Genomic DNA, 18,271 nt, shown 5'->3' with positions numbered 1-18,271 from the left:
ACTAGGACACATTTTTCTTGACCTCAACTTGCTTTACTGTTCCTGCAACATATGCCTGGCAATTACCTAACGTTTTTTAGTTACTTTGTCATTCTTCTTACACACTGTTGCAGGCTGGGTAAGAGGAAGTTTTGTGTTCCCTTCAAATACAGGGTTCCTGGAATAGCTCTTGGGCAGATTCTGAAAGATATATACGTGCATATGCAACATAAATGTATTCTTTTTCACTATGATTCAGTTCCAGCATTTACTGGAAGTTCATCTTCAAAATGTTTCAGTTTTGAGGTGTTTTTTTCCTTTTGCAACCAAGTCTTTCCTGCACTCAAAATTAAACGCTCTCTGGAAACAAACAAACAAACAAACAAAAAAGGGTGATTCTGCTTCCCAACTTATAATGGAGTTTAGGAATTAGGGTGCAGGGGTAAGCTATAACTACCACCAACGGCCATTATCAACTAGCACAATACATATTCCTGCAAATCTAATAATCAGAAGAATGCATTCTTCTCTGTTATTTAATGAGGTCTAGAAGAGATCCAGGAATTTACTTAATCCCTTGTCAAGAGCACGACAATCAATTGTCCTGAGGAATAGAAACATCTGCACGATATGCTTCAGTAAAATCTCAAAGGCTTGTAAACCTCCCGAGTTATGATCATTTACCAAGAATGGGATAAACATGGTGAGGCTCAGGCACAGTATCCTATGTTAATTTGCATTTTGTTCTTGTGTTTTAATCTGTGATCAATAGCCTGGATTGTCAGATAATGTTAGGGAGCCCAGCAGGTTTAGAACATTATTGGGCTTGCAGTGTAGATACAGATCTACTATATCAGGATTACTTTTTCTTAACATGCCACTCAGGAGGTCTGCTATGCTAAAATCTATCGGTCGACTCCATGGGAAATTACAGAGCTATGAAATGCTGCTATCCCAGCAGTAAAATACTGCATCTTATAATTCATATATTAATCAAGATTACCTTTAGCGAACTGTATAGTTGAAATGAATTTTCTGCTCCAAACTGAAAATTAGACTCCTCTTTTAAGCTTTATTTCTCTCAGCCAGCTGTTTTCTCCTCCGGTTTTCACCTGCCTTCAGAGATGATACACTGGGTCTCTGCTGCAGTTCTTCATGCAAGACAACACTCACTGACAGTGCACTAAAATTGGAGAAGTCATACTAAGAATTTTGAAAATGCAAGTATAAAAGATATTTTATGAATAGTATAATGAATAATTTAAATTAATTTTCTTTACGACATATACCGCAAACCTCAGTGCATTGTTACCTTTTATTAAATTTCCATAGAAAGGTTTTTTTATTCACCAAAATCAGAAATATATATCTGATAAAAATATGTTAAATCCACTGCAATATTTTAAACTAAAACCACTCTCCACACACACAAACCACATTAACACAACTGTGTATCTTTCTTTTGACTAAAACTGAGAGCAACCCCAGACAAGAAACTCCTAGATTAACTTTACTCTTGCACACAACTTCTTCTACTCAGTTCTAACTCACTGTTGACTAATCAGCTCTCTGGCAGAGTCTAGGGTATAAAAAGCATCAAAGTAACTTAAAGCCACTTTTGTTTTTCCAACACTTTTGGGAAGATCTACAAAACACACAATTCAACTCATTATGCTTTATACCACTTCATAACCAGCACTCATCCAGTTTTCCTCTCACTAATGGCAGTAAAAGGATACTGACTGACTTGGGAAAAGTATGGCCTTAAATGCTGGTGGTTTCCTGAACACAGTTCAGATGGTACATACATTCAACCTTTGTGTTTCCTGGGATATTGGCTTAACTACCAAGAAAAGTACAAAAACTTCATTCACAGTCCTTTTTTTAGAAGCAGAAAGGGATATTATGTAACTTTGGAAATTTGATAAAGATTCAGCTACAGAGACTGGGTAGTTAATAGAAGCATTCTGGTTTCCTCAAAAGAACTATCTCTTTTCGCAACAATCATGGCTGAAGAGTCCCCCAGGGCTTGGAGTCCCCTTCGGTACTACTGAAAGGATAATATTTAGAACAGACACAGTCAACTATTCATCCACTGCCCTGATTTATGTTGTACACTTTGGATAACACTCATACAGTGGCGGAAGTCGTCAAAGCTTTGTCTATCTTTTAAGCTCTGGGCAAGGATGGAAGGGGAATAAGAAGCTTGAATGAATCATTGAATATGATACACTCTGCTGCTGTGCAGGGTAGTTATAGACACATAAATATGCTTCTCTGGAAATACTTTCGACCTCAAGGTGTTCAGAGCCCCAGCTTAGTATTGCTTTTGCCATGAATAAGAGCTATTTGTCTACAGAATCTGTTCTCTGAGGCACCATAGAGACTGACTACCATAGTTTATTTGCAGTGTGACATAAGGCTTAAGGAAACACCCAGAAACACCTTGGGAAGAAAAGAGAATGTCAGAAGACAAGGAAGACTACATTCATCACAGAAGAATAAGGAAATCCTCAGCTTGGAAGAAAACCATGAGGTTTGGACATGTGTGTACTAAGACATGCAACTGATAACTCTGACAAGAATGGAGAATTTTTGTTTGATGGTATAAGAATGCTGGGATAAGAATAACGACTGATAGGGGATGTAACTTATTCACATCATGTTTAATAGTTTTGGCATAACTCAAAGAAAATATAGTCCTCTTCTCTATGCTTTTAGTAATTTATTATACTTTGGGCCACCCAGTTGCACCACTGAACAAGTTCCCTGTAGGCAGCAGTAGGGGGTATGGGGAGATTATTCTTCAGACAGCAATAACCCAAATTTTTTTCCAAATAGGTCAGTGGTTCTCAAACTAGTTTTCCTTTGCTTCTCAATGGGAGGCCTTGGGATAGGACACAGTAACAACTATTTGGCTCTATGGCTCCCAGGAACTATAGCCCCTGTCTTCTGCTTCTGCTTGTGCGGTCCATCTGTGCCCCTAGTCAAAATTACTTCCACAACTGATAGATACTTTTTGACTTTAACTGCCGCTGCTTCTGGTGGGAATCTGCCTGGAAATGTGCCCCCTCCTATTTTCCACCTTATTTGCCTCTAGTCTGAGAACTCTGATCTTAAGACTGATTTTTCTTATGTATATATATTTATATATTTGTTTCTAAATTTAAATTTAAATTAATTGGTCTCCTGAGGCTTGCATCTTCCTTGAGGACTTTGGTGAATCATTTCAGACTTTTGCCTTACTGGCATCTTCTTTATTTCTCCCTTCTCTTTTTGTTTTCTAAGTTCTCTTCCCTCATCTTCGTAATATTAAGTTGAGAATTTGGAAGGGTGGGGGAGGAAAGGAATAACCCCTTTATATTCTCTCATTTCTCTGTTTTACTTCTACTACTCTTATTTTGACACTAAGAAGAACCACTATGATATTGTCATGTTTTTTCATTGTCACAGATTCTGAGTTCTGAACAGCATCTGTATTTGCCAGCAAATGACTTATTGGTATATGAATGGTTACAACCCTTGTTGAAACTGTTAGGTGTTCAAAACACACATGAAGATTTTTTTGGGAAGTGAAGGTTTTGGTTTCGCAGGCATTCAACAAAGAGGCAATATGTACTAGCAAAGTGGAAAGGATCTTCTTGAATTAAATAGAAATGTTTACAAAAAGTATAAAACAAGAGCTTAAAGAAAAAGGAGAGAACCTTATCAGAGATAATTTATTCTTTAATTTGTCTTGAAAAACAATCTCAGCAAGTTAAACCAGGCAGTCACAGGGAACCCTGCCTGTGACTGTTCTGGACTCAGCAAAAATATTTTGTTAAATGAATCACTTGATCAGGTGTTAATTGCTGCATGTAGTTGACAGTGTGGTGGATTGACCTTGCCTGTCTGCTAGAACCCCCACTCAGAAACTCTTTCAATCCCCCTCCTCAACAGGATGGTAAAGAAAATGAGACAGAAAAGTTTGTGGGTTGAGATGAACATAGTCTAATGAGAAAAGCAAAAACTGTGTGTAGAAACAGACCAAAAAGGTATTTATTCACTACTTCAAATGAGGAGGTAGATGTCCATCTTGTAAAGCAAGTCCTCAGTATGCATAGCAGTTGCTTGGGAAGACAAATACCATAAACACAAATGCATCCTCCCCTTCTACTCTGCTTTTATTATTGAGCATAATGTCATATTCTATGGAACATCCTATCAGCAAGTTTGGGTCAGCCGTCCCAGTTATGTCCCCTCCCAACCTCTTACCCACCACCACTGTACTTACCTTGGTGGGGGTAGTTAGAGAGAAGGGCTCGATGGTGTGAAAGATCTGCTCAGTAATAACCAAAAACATTGTTGTTTTGACACTTTTTTAGCCAAAAATGCAAAGCACAACATCACAGCAGCTGGAGTGAAGAAAGATCATACCATCCTAGGCAGACCCTGTACAAGTCCATCACCAAATAATGACAAACTTTTAAAAAATTGTAGTAGGTGATAAAATACTGTCAAGCAGCACAGGCAAGTGAAAAATGCTTCAGGATAAATATAGTAATAAGTTTAAGGAAATAAATATGATCCTGTATTTATGAGACGCGCAAGTGTTTTCAAGTATTTCCCTGACATCCTTCCTGACATAAGTAATGTTCTTATAGACATTGGCTTGCCTACTGCAGTGCCTGGCCAGAAAGCCTTCACATACAGAGAAGGATGATAAACAGAAATTCTGTAGAAGAGGAAAATTCTCTGGGATTAATTACCTGGTTGGCTTCAGTACTTGGTATGGGCCAAGAAAGCTGTTTCAGAGTGAAGCTCAGTTCTGTTGTCTTTGCCCCAGTAGAGACTAGAATTATTTGAATCAGAAATTAACATTTGAATGCTCATATCTATATTCTGAAATTAAGATAAAATCTCTTGGCTTCTCAAATTATTTCTTGGATCCAATGGATTTCCTCTTTTTGAAGGTAAAGTTACCATTTCATGAAAATAATATTCAATTAAAATTCATGTGTTGAATAAATACATTCCTTGAAATTTAAGTACTAGCAAGTGCAGTACAACTAAAGAACGGAGATAATTAAATAATATTGATAACAAAAAAGCATATTGGTAATTTAGATCTATTTAACTCTTAAACTTGTGAAAAATAAACAATTTTTCCATCAATTTAGCATGAGCAGGTGGAGAAAGAAGGCATTATTAGGCAAATGCATAACTTTATCCAAAAAGTCTTATATTTTTAAACAGCATAATGTTTACATGTCAACCTTTCCAGAAAAAAACACTGGAAGATATAAAGAACTGACGATGATAAAGTTCATTGTGAATGCTGTAATATCGAGACACAATCACAGGCTTTCCTATAAAAGTATTCTTTTGGGATGATAATTCTGACCAGCCATTAAAATCACCAAGCCCCAACTCCACCTTCTGTGTCTGATACTGCACAATAGTACTGTCAATCATTATACTCAATACTGGGATTTGACGTTTTTGACATGACTGGAAGTGCTTATATGATTAAATTAAGCTCATGGAAAGACTGCCAACTAGAAATCTTCATTGACAAAAGGAGGAAATGTCTAATACAGATGCACTTAACCCAGTTTAACCCTCATTTATCTTGTGAGAATAAATCTTTGGGTTTTATCGCTGTAAAGAATAAATGTGTGTGTGTCATTGTTTTGAATAGGTTGGATAAAAAAACCATTTAAACCAGTCCAGCACTCCAAACATTGCCCATGCTTTAATCACACTCACAAGCACTGGCAGGCAAGGGCCTTAAATTCTAAGAGCATGTCCCAGTGGAAACGTTAAAGACCTTGCTAGTGGAAATGGGCTATCTAATATCACATTGAATATAAATCTGCTTGGAAAGATCATGATTATCCTGGAAGTTTAACAAATTGAGGCACTTGGTTTTTGGTTCAGAGAAAGCTTTCAGGTTCTGCAAATGTTATCAGCGTAAGTTAATGAGCCATGACATTCATTCCACCTCATGAAACACTTCTAGATTTATACTAAATTGAGGTGTACAGGCACTTTTAATTTTATCATTATTATTTTCTAGTTTAACAAATTTTTTAGATTTCCTATGGCTGAGGCTGGATGAATTAAAACACAAGTTTTGGTGGGAATTGTAATTAGAAAAGCACATTTGATCAGAAATAAGGAAATAAAAAAATAGTTAATCTGTTACAGTCCGTCAGTTTTATATTGCCATTATCAGATCTAGAAAAACTGCAATGAACCATACTTATTATGTAATTTGAATTTGGCCAGTGTCTAGTATGATGGATTACGTCAAATAAATGATTTGAGTGAATTCTATCTGCCAAGAAGATATTTATAAAGGCCTTATGTCCATATAAATATTCATCTCAGACCTTATAACTACTCTTGTACACAAACAAATAAATCATTGTTTGGAAGTAGAAGGAGGAAATTTTTCATCCAAATCATTAATATTTTGCTATTAAACTAGTCACTAGATTTCTGAAAGTAATCTTCTGTATGTCGGATGAAAATGGACTTTTAGGGAAGAAATGTTTTTTTCTTTGATGTAATAAAAGAAGATTCTGTGTTTATTAGTTGTTATTCAGGGGTTTAAAACAATGAATCTTCTAAACAAATCCAGGAAATACTGTTCTGGTTGAAAAACTACCAAATTTCTAATATTTGGATGATTGGCTTGGACAGGGGCACTCTGTGCTGGGTTAGGAATTGGCTGGAGGGCCGGACCCAGAGAGTGGTGGTGAACAGTGCTGCATCCAGTTGGCAGCCAGTCACTAATGATGTCCTCCGGGGATCAGTGTTGGGCCTAGTTCTGTTTAATATCTTTATCGATGATTTAGATGAGGGGATTGAGTCCACCATCAGCAAATTTGCAGATGACACTAAGTTTGGGGGGATTGTCGATCAGCTGGAAGGCAGGAAGGCTCTGCAGAGGCACCTGGACAGGCTAGAAAGTTGGGCTGATTCCAAGGGGATGAGCTTCAACAAGGCCAAGTGCCGGGTCCTGCACTTTGGCCACAACAACCCCCTGCAGTGCTACAGGCTGGGGACAGAGTGGCTGGAGAGTAGCCAGGGAGAGAGGGACCTGGGAGTGTGGATTGACAGGAAGCTGAACATGAACCAGCAGTGTGCCCAGGTGGCCAAGAAGGCCAATGGCATCCTGGCCTGGATCAGGAACAGCGTGGCCAGCAGGACCAGGGAAGTGATTCTTCCCCTGTACTCAGCACTGGTGAGGCCACAATTGGAGTACTGTGTCCAGTTCTGGGCCCCTCAGTCCAGGAAGGATATTGAGGTCCTGGAGCAGGTCCAGAGGAGAGCAACAAGGCTGATGAAGGGACTTGAGCACAAGTCCTATGAGGAGAGACTGCGGGAGCTGAAATTGTAGCTTGGAGAAGAGGAGACTCAGGGGAGACCTCATCACTCTCTACAACTCCCTGAAAGGAGGTTGTAGCCAGGTGGGAGTTGGTCTCTTCTCCCAGGCAGCTACCAGTAACACAAGAGGGCACTGTCTTAAGGTGTGCCAGGGGAGGTTTGGGTTAGATATTAGGAAGACGTTCTTTACAGAGAGGGTAATCAGGCATTGGAATGGGCTGCCCAGGGAAGTGATGGGTTCTTCGTCCCTGGAGGTTTTTAAGCTGAGACTGGATGTGGCACTTAGTGCCATGGTCTAGTAACCATGGCAGTGTTGGGTCAAGGGTTGGACTTGATGATCTCACAGGTCCCTTCTAACCTGTCTGATTCTATGATTCTATAATTCTATGATTATGGTCTTTAGGTTATGGATCTTACACTGGACTGATGCCAGTTACATTTATTAGTATTATCAGTGCCTGTGTGTTCTTGGTAACTTCTAATGCTTTGATGTCTTATGGGTAAGGCCTAAAATCAGAGTTTATTTTGTGTTGCTTTATATGCTTTAAGGATTCAAATTATTCATGCAGAGTGGAAGTAAGTATTTGATACAACTGATAAAATCTAGACATCAAAATCTGTGATTGGTCACCTGAGACTCTCTCTATAGAGTTACTTAGCAGAGGTACATTTCATCACATCTTAAAATAGATGTCAAAAATAGGTCAAGTGTATCATACCCTGGAAGTCCTTATTTCTGTCTACTGACATTTACAAACTCAGCTTTTGATGTCTGCTGCAGAAATCTGAGCACAAGTGTTTATACTTTCATTGTCAGATGTGATTAGGAACTTGCAGATAGCACAGAAGTGATTGAACAAACATTCCTGAAGCCTTCAATCCAAATCTGTCCAGCTATTGAAGAGCTGCATTATTTAACAACAAGAATTTTAAAAGAATCAATTTAGGGCTATGATAATTTTATTTTCTCTCACTAGGGATTCCAGTTGCACATGTAGGGGCACAGGTTTGTGTGTGCTGATTGAAAAATTCATGACCAGGAAGTGAAGCCCGGCATGAGAGCTAATGAGGACCAATTTCAGAATTTGTCAGTAGTACAGGAAATGTTAAGTGATGACAAGAATTCTGCCTGATGTAGTCATGAAAAAAAGAAAGCTATAGTAAGGCTTGAGGAGGATGGAATTCCTTAAAGTATTAGGAGGAAAAAAAAAGTTATATTTAGAGCAGTTAAGCTGAAGAGAGGGTGTGTTGGTCAGAGAGGGAAAAAGCAACTAATTGTTACAGTGGAGAACTCAATAGGATGAAAGAAGATAAAATCACAAGCAAAAGGCCAAGTGATTCTTTCTGTGTCTTTCAGAGTTGCCGATAATTGACAGTTCTTGGATTCAAACCAAAAGTTTTGATACGTTTGATATAAAGATAACCCAAATAGCTTGGAGGGAGTGTCAAGAGTGTATCTTATCTCACTTCATAAAAACATGTATTTTTAAGTGATTAGTTCATTTCTGTAGAGTAGAAAAGAAAGGTGTGGAAAAATGACTGATTTCCAAATGTGATAAGAAAATAAGGTAGTGTTTCGTATAGAAGATCTGTCTGACAGCAAACTTTAATTTATGTGCCCAAAAGCCTTAGAAAATCTGGGGAGGGGGAAAGAAACCTTAACAAAAATAGAACAACCATCCTTCTGAGGTATAATTTACCTCCATTAAGGAGGCAATACACATCGTGCCTTGTTTTGAGCAAGGCCTCTGGATGTACAGAGATTAGGTCCAGTAGGAATTAAACCATTGCCTCTGGAACACTACATATTTTCAGATGTGTGACACAGGGTAAGGAAAAAAATTAGATTTATTCAACTGCATGAGAAAGAAACAAGGAGAAAGACAAAAATAGAAATATATATATGTTGTTTATTCAATTTTCAAAATAATAGTATCAGTACATAGGATACAAGATTGAATCATTGTAGTTTAACTGATTACTGCCTGTCACCTAACTCAAACTGTTTTCTAGACAATAATGGATATTATTAGGCCATCACCAGTTGTGAGGTCATAAATTAGTTGATTTGCATTGCCTCATGTCTGAAGCAGGATGAGCTCAAATAAGTAGACACACGTGAATATGCAATAACTTATCCTGTGTACTCAAGTCATTGAGCCATTGGATCTACACACAATCAGAATCACTTAAAAGTATGGGGCATTTCTTTTATGTCTGTGGAAAAAATAATCTTTATTTCCCCCAGCAATGAGTTTGTAAACTGGCTATGGCAACTTTCGCATTCCAAATCAACATGATTTTTGAAGATGAGAGCAAAGGAATTTCTGTTGAGAAAAGGCAGACAGTCCACTTTCTGAGAAGTTATATTTTATTGCAAGAACAGATTTAGTCCAATGAGATCAAAATCACATACTTCTAAAGTAACACATGGATCAGAAATTCTGTAATGTTCATTTCTGTTTTTTTTCCTTTTTTTTTTTTCTCCTTATTCACAAAACCTGATGGACAGGGAACCAGGTCTTGAAGTTTCATTAAAACTAACCCTGGTGCAATTGGCCAAAACTGAGTAAGTATTTCACTGAACAGTTGTACCTTTCTTCAAGGAAGACCATCCTTGAAGACAACAAAACCATGAAGAATCATGAAAGACTGATTAAATGCAGACTCTGTTCCAGAAAACTGAGGTTTGGGGCCACTGGAATCCTCACTGCAATTCTAAGAGTTTAGCCCAGCCAGAGGTATGGGACTTCAACAAAGCAGGGATTACAGTCTACCAGATGAATCCCTCTTCCAAGGGAAAGCATGGAAGCTGTGGCTTGACTGTGTTTTATAGAGAAGGAGAAGCCACTTCACCCTCTCTTGGTGTTAGCAAAATGGCCATTGAAGTGGAAATGTTTCAAAACAATCTGAGTTCAATAAACCACTCATGAATTAATGCTGTTAATTGATTTTCCAACAAGTGTTGAAGAAAAAGATGGAATATTTCAGTTTCTGGGTCTTTCAAATTACGGTAACTGAAAGGAAAATACATTTATAAATTTCTTTCCAATGTAAATTAACCAGGTTAGTGTACACACAAGGGTCTATTTAGAAAGAGAAATGAGGAGTTTTGATTGTTCAACAGCCAACAGACTTATCTACTCCCAGTAGAGTCTTTCTGGTGTTGAAATATCACTCTAGTGTCTAAATGGAAAGCAAAAAATGATCTGTTTCAAGAAAATTCTGATGTTGGTGTTAGGTATTTATGAAAGGTGGGACTTTTTAAGGAAACATGCAAGCTTCCTATATGCACTTACCACATGCTATGTTTATTCCTTTCAACCTGTAGAAGAATCTGCAATAAAAGACGCAATCTGTTCCAGTTACAGTAACCTGCAGCAAATATTTAATAATTCACAACTGTGGAGGCATTGAATCTATACCTGAACCATTCACATTCTGGAAACACACAATAAACTTCAGTGTCAAGGAGTCTCTTCCCATAAAGTTTCATTATGATATTAAAATTCCCACTTGAGGCTTCAGGGCAGGAATGTTAACAGCTGAATTAGAATAAAGTACACACTAGATAGAGTTTATTCTTTTAGACTGACTTGCCAAAAGTAGTTTCACTTTGTATTCTTTCCATAGAACTTGATGTATAAAATAAAGGTATTAAATTAATGCAATAAATGAAACTTGATTCTTTGTGTTCCAAACACAGATTTGTGTACAAATAATTGATTCCAACAAATGTATGGCTGTATTTTCCATAATGCAATGACATTTTACATAGTTATCAGCTGCTAATGATGTTTTAAGAAACTGCATTTTTAAAAGTCAGGCTACATGTGCTCATGGAATATATCTGGCAGCCTCAGAGAAATCCTGTCACACTGAACAAGTTATTTTTCTGGGAGTTATCTGATAAGTGGCCTGTATCCCTGCAGAACTCTAATGTAAATCTTTAAAAAATGTAAGAAAGCCTCAATATGATCACAATATGGTCTTGAATGTTTTGTAAAGCCAACAACTCTTCCAGCCAACTTAATATTCCAGTACTGGGAGGGACTCCTCCCTGTGTTTTGGGAGCTCTACAAGTTGTTTCTGAAATTCCAATATAATCACTAGTTTTATACCAGAAATCCCATGGAAGAGGCTTGATTGGAATGTATGCATTTTAGAAAACTGTATGATTTTTTTAAAGACTTCTTTTTACAGCTCTGTTTAGTGGAATTGACTCCAACCTCAACCTCACAAGTACACAAATACTTTCCTTTCCAACATGTCAAAATATGATCACTTTTTCAGCTTCAGAAAGACCATATTCATATTCCTTTCCATGCTGCTTCTCATGCCACATCCACAGGGATATCTCTTTAACTTTCAAACCATTCCCTGGGCTGCCTACAAATAAGCAAGCTAACATCAGTCTTAGAACTTTGACCATTATTAGTCATCCCCAGATAGAGCAATTTTATCTCATTTCCTTAAAAGCCCTGGGATGCCCATGTATATCTGTTTCACCTGCACATTTACTTTTCAGCCTTTGGCAATAGAGGTTCAAGTTCCAGTGTGCCTCCTCTCTTCACACAACATAGAGACTGTGGCATTTTCAAAAAATAGATTTGGCATGGCATTTAGATCAAGATTAATATATTTACCTGAAAGACCCTTTCATGTGAGGAATTTAATATCATTTCATATTTAGTGAATATAGCCAACACCATCAATAGAATTTACGAAGCCGTATAATTCACCTTTAAAGAGGCACAATAAATTAATCTCAATATCTTAGACTTAGGCATCTAAAGCCATTTGGGATGCTTTAGAGTATTCAAGACACAGAGACAGAGCTATCAGATTTTACACACTATCAATGATCTCCTGAAGCAGCACTTTGTGTTATTTCAAATTACACTGGAGATCTAAATTGAACCTTTAGTCTGAATTCTACATTTCACAAGTAGAGGGTAATCTATATTATGTAAATGTATTCTATCATTAAGAAAGAGAAGCAAAATATCTCTGGCAAAAAAATTTGGGAAGTTTGAGTGCTGGCCTACTTGGCGCCCATTAAATATTATATCTATTCAGATATATATCCAAATTTCTTCTTTTCTATAGACACCTTCTTGGGGTTATTCACCTGTTCATTTGGTGGTCCACAGTTTGACAAATTCTATATTTCTAAAACCATGCAATTTCTGTGATTAATGCCTGATGCCAAGGCCAAGGAAAAGACAAGGCATGTGCCTACACTTCTCAGAATTAATTCCCTCTGAAACACTCAACCTGTGGTAGACACCCATAGACTAAACCCTGGATCTGTGTTTTTGACAGTTCTCTATTCCCTGTACTTTTATCTAATGCACCCAATGCTCACATCATACAAACTGTGCGGAACTGGGACCTCTGAGCTGCTGAAACTGAGTCATTAATATGTCAGAGCAGATATTTCTGTGGATTTTCTTGCTGTTCCTCTGAATATCCTCCTAGTTAAACCACTTGACCCCATGTATACATAAAAGGTACCAGCTGGACAAGTTGCCTGTATCTTTCCTTCCAGAAGAGAACACTTTCTGAAAGACTGCTAAAAAAGTCTTACTCTGATCCAGCTGGTGGTTAAACTGGTTCTGATCTAGTAATTGCTCTTCTAAAATACACTTTCTACAGGACTGTAGCCTAAATTTAGCATAGTGAATGTTTTTGTTCAAAGGCCACGCTAGTCAACAATTTCCAGTGCTGGAAAATATTATAAAAGTTACTGGGAACAGCAGGCTGTCTGTTTTTTCCAAGAGCATTAGAAATTACCAGCTCTGAAATGAGACCCAGGCTCCCGGCCTGACTGGAAAAGAAAAAGAACCACCTATTTCTCCAATACAGATCTTGAATTAATTCTGGCTTCTGGTTGGAAACATAATTCCTTTTCCTTTCATTTTTATGCTCTTGAAAGCTTTTTTGATTAAAACTGGGAGGTGACATGAGACGATAATGCCAACTTTGTGCTGCTTGTTTCTTGAGAACAAGAAAACTGGTTCCCTGATGGAGACCTCATGGAAAAGTTCTGCAAGTCTGAGAGGGGAGAGGGAGTGAAGGAGAGAGGGAAAGGGAAGAAAAGGAGGAGAAAATGGGAGAATAGTAGAAAGAGGAGCTGAAAACAGCAAACTACAAAGTGGATGCTGTAAAATTGTTGGGTTGCCGCTTCCAGGATTCTGCCCTTGCTGAGCTGGTGTTCATTCTGCACATTAATGAAGGAGCAAGTTTGGGAAGGCAAATAGAGGCAGAAATAGTCTCTGGCTTAACTTGTCACAGTAGGTTTCTGGGCTGCTGTAGAGAGTCAATTTTACAGTGAAGATGAGACAAGTCTGGAGACAGGCTTAAGCATGGAATAAGGGTGAACTCCAAAAGTCCCAGGTTTTTTAAAGAAAAATGAGTGGTAATAGGTTGTGTAAGGTGTTGAAGAATGTCTGAACTAGAGAATTTGGGTATGCTATTATGGTATATACATATACAACTCTTCTATCTCCACTGAGTGATGCTAATTGAAGTGCCTTGCTGTGATTGATAATATTCTTCAGAAATGAAGGTGGCAATATTTCAGTGAAAGCTTATTGGATTAATCTTTGTACAAATACCAATAGTTAGCTGTCTGAGAGGCTTTAAGTAAATTTTAATATTTGCATAATTGCAGACAAACATAGTACTAAATAGTAAACTTTGAGGTATTCTGAAAAAGTTTCTTAAATCCCCAACCTCAGAACAAACAAAAAACCAACAAAAATCCTATATGAGAATTGTTTCATTTTAGTTTATTCCTGCCTTGAATAGTTTAAAGAAGAATATTTTATTTAAGTCAGCACTGGAGTAGTTACTTAATTTCCATTGGCACCTCTGGGACCTAAGCACATGATCCATATTAGACAGATGCTTAAGTGCTTTCCTGAATAGGACTCTGACACAGTGACCCAGCCCCCAAAGTGTATTAATGTATTATTTGTAGCCTCTATAATGTGCCAGTAAACCAGAAATAAAATGGCTGCTTGTGCCAAAAACATCTCATGATATGCAGCTTGCAGAACGGTACATTGTAGGTTTACTACTGTAACTCATTTTTATCACTGCAATTCAGCTGATTTCCTGAGAGAAAAGGTAAACGGGATAGAAGAATCAGCACTCTGTGATTCCTCTGTACCTAAAGAGATTTAGTCTCAAATAAGCTTAGAAGCATTCCTTTTGCATTCTGAGAGACAGCAAGCAACTAGAAGAAAGGCCATGTTATTCCCAGGGCTCTCAAACAGTAGGGAAATAAAAGGATTCCTAAGACATAGATTGAAACTTTCTCAGCATTCAGCAGAAAATCCTGAAATGTAAGTGAAAGACAGAAATAGTTTGGAAGAATAAATTCATTCAGCAGCTCCTCAGTATACCAGTTGAGAAATACCTTCCCATGTGACAATTGGGATAAGACAGATTTTGTTTCCTTATTTTTATCAACTTACATTGTAGGAGTTTCCAATTTTATAATTAGGTATCTTAATCTTTTTCTCTAGCTGGAATATCATTTGTCTTCTTATTAACTCCAGAATTCAAGCTGATAAATCTGGAGGAGTACATAACACATGTTCAAGCAAAAGACCCAAATAAATCAGTGTTGCAAGTTCATTAGAGGGTCTATAGTTTGAGAGGAATTAGGAGATTGAAAGAGATGGTGTGCTTCTTGCTAAATTCTAGGGCTTGGTTAAAGGTCTAAAGGGAACAGAAATTGCTCCAAGATGGTAGTAGGCAATTTATGACTTAAAACTACACTGTCTCAGGAAAATAAATCTTGAACTTCTCTTTGCATTGGAAAGTGTTAAAGCTGGAAGACTAGGATGGAAAAAAAAGTGACATCTGGAGCTGGAGAAGGTAGGTGAAGACGTGCAGGAGATGAATTCAAAAAGGTAAATTCCATCCTGTGTAAATGGATGCAGTGGCTAAAGGAGCTCAGAGCACGGAGGAACTCTAGTTGGGGAACCAGAATTCAGGGAGGTGTCTTGAATGTGGGAATTCCACATGGAAGATGGATCCCACGTAAGAGGGTGGAACATGGAGCATACACCATAGAATAAGATAAATTTAGAGGTTATGATGAAAAATATTATCTCCAGCAGTCAGGTATCATTGCTGTAAACCCTTCAGTAAAGTACAAGGGGGGCAGAAGTAATTTGTGGCCATACAGGTTTGCAGCCAGGAAGATGAGGCGAATTCAGGACACTCAGAGACTTCCAGAGTGTCTCATTAATGCATTTTTATAAAACTCCGTCAACTACCTTGATTTAAGGAAGGAATAAATTTGCTCTATGTTACAGCAGTGAAGTAGTCTGTTGCATTCATTCTACAATCCTGATAAACTATGACAGTAGTAACAGCATGAGAATTACTTCAGAATTACTTCAGATCACCTACTCACAGACAATGGAAATGTCACTTCAAGAGTCAACTACACGTATTTCCATGAAAACCAATTCAGCAAAAACGTAGTGAACAAGAGATTGCAAAGGTCTAGAAAGTATTACCGAGAAAAGTGGGTATGCCAGAGAGTAGTGAGGGTCACCTACTTCCTGTGGGACAGAGGAGACTCCTCAGGGTGAAACATCTCATACAGGGCCAGTCTCCCTCAACCAGAAGAAAGGGCAGGCCAGGGGGCAGCTGGGGCAGCCCCAAACTTGGGCATCAGACACCTCCATGGGGATGGGGACAGGATGGAGCCAGCCTGGGATATTGGTCTATGGGTGGGAGTCAGGATCCAAATCAGGGAGGAGGATCAGAATCAGCCCGAGACAGCAATGGCCATGGGAGGCAGCGGGGATGGAGCAGTGTTATTGACTCCTGATTCCCAAGTCCTATGAATACAGTGATGTGTAGCCATGCTGACGTGCACTGGGGAACTAAAATGCCCCAGCTGTGAATTTCAAATTTTAAGTGTTGAAGAGGTTTTAAACAACAAGGTTTAAATTACTCTGTTTAAATTGATTGCTGCAGTTTATGAATTGAACCTTAATTTTGGTACAATGATTGAATTGTAAGCTAACTGATGAAAGACATACATGGCTGTTTCCAATGTTGCTGCCAAATAGTCAATCACTGTTCACATTGTATTAATACTTGTTATTTTTTCTAAAAGGTCTATACCACGTATTTGCTCTGACTTGATTGATATTTTAATTTTTTTCATGGAAACTGATTTTATTTTATATTGCTAAGATGGGCCTGCAGATAAACTTTCTAAATCCTCTTATCTTCATTGAAATTACCCCAAAGAAATGGGGGAGTGGGCTTGATTCCCACCTTACCCAACACAGTCACAGAGACTTGGTTTTGGTGGAGATTATCTTCTCTCGGAGGACTTACGCAGAAGACAACTGCTTTGCACTCCTGGGTTGATACAGATCTGAAATCATCATCCACCTCTCTCTTTTTTATCTTCAAAAGAATAAACAAAATTCCACACAACCATTTAAATGAGCTTAAAGTGCAATGTGTTAAAATATTTCCCACAGAACACTTATTGAGGAAAATCTGTTCTGCCATTCAAGCATGTCCAAATCCATGGTTTGTGTATTCTTTTTTTTCAAATAAAAGTCCTGGTAGGAGATATTAAAATAAAACCCAAGAATTCTCAACCAACCAACCAACCAACCAAACCAAACCCAAAACTAAAACCACAAAAAAACCCCAGAAAAAACAAAACAAAACAACAAAAACAAACAAACAAACAAAACAACAAAAAAACAGTCAAAAAAACCCAAAAAACTCAAACACTAAATGAACCAACCAACACCCCGAAACCAACAAAAAGCTCTAGTTTGATTGCACTTGTAATCTATTTGAGTGTCTAATGCATCATTGTTGTGTTGCTTTATGAATCAAAAACCATTTTTATTTCTGGATGTTCTTTCATCCACTAATGGACTTTCTAATCAACATAAACAATTTCCTCCTTTGATACCTTGGTATAAAGTGTGACAAAGATCCTATTTACATTGGAATGGCACATAACAAAATTTTAAATAGGTTGTGAATGTCCACGATGTCTAATATTCAATGTAATGTTAGGTTGCCTAGTATAATGTGGGATGGAAGATGCCTCACATAAGAAAATGCAACCTCCACCCATTATCTCACAGCATTTACTTCCAAAAGCAGATCTGCTCTGCAAGGTAACATCCCAGGCAGTTACCTGTGTCTGAAAGTAGGAGCAAATGAGTTTCTTTCTTACTTCATTTGGCCTTGCTTTTTCTTTCCTCATAAGCTAGACTCAGTATCAAGTGTATAATAACCATTTGGAGGTGAAAAATAATAAAACAACACAATGCATTTCTTGACTAAGATGCTTATTCTAAGGCAGAGCTCTTTTAGAACATGGAGCTTGGCATGCAATATCTGTATTCAGGCAAGAACTGTGAGCTGGGTGGTGATAAGATACTTCCTGCAACCCAGACTTTTTCTCTTCCAATCTGTCAAATGTTATTTGTCCATTTCCCTGTATGATTGTGATCCTTAATCACTTAGGACAATGCTCATATAATCATCAGTGGAAAAGGTTAAGGGTCTTAATGTGCCCCAAGCTCTTTAGAAGCCTTAGAAAAGAAGTTCAGTGACTGAACAATATTATCTTACAGGCTAAAGACATTTTTTTCCGCTTAATGCATATAACTAGACGTGCTTTTATTGTAATGAGCAGAAGTAACCCAAAGGGTCATTGATAATATTCTGCATTTATAGAACCATTTAGAAATATTTCTATATCTTCATGACATCCATGTGAGGGAGTTTTACATTCCTTTCCTTTCATCAGGTTGGCCAATGGCACAATTTTTTCTATCATGCTTATGGAACATGGGTAGAACTTGGAGCAATAGTCAGGGATTTGGATGTATGTGGCTAGGCTGTT

At 37.8% G+C, this 18,271-nt stretch overlaps 1 long non-coding RNA gene across 1 annotated transcript; it reads left to right on the top strand.

Annotated features, from left to right (window-relative positions):
* Nucleotides 1-7,742: 7,742 nt before the first annotated feature.
* On the top strand, nt 7,743-10,255 carry LOC108493849. The gene is made up of 3 exons (XR_001873621.1): nt 7,743-7,853; nt 9,866-9,922; nt 10,020-10,255. It is a non-coding gene; the product is annotated as an uncharacterized LOC108493849 (long non-coding RNA).
* The last annotated feature ends 8,016 nt before the right edge of the window (nt 10,256-18,271 follow it).

Source organism: Lepidothrix coronata, unplaced genomic scaffold (genome assembly GCF_001604755.1).
Source record: "Lepidothrix coronata isolate B3197 unplaced genomic scaffold, Lepidothrix_coronata-1.0 Scaffold20, whole genome shotgun sequence".
Lineage (NCBI taxonomy): Eukaryota > Metazoa > Chordata > Aves > Passeriformes > Pipridae > Lepidothrix > Lepidothrix coronata.
Note: the sequence above shows the minus strand (reverse complement) of the source record. Positions and strands in the feature narration are given on the sequence as shown.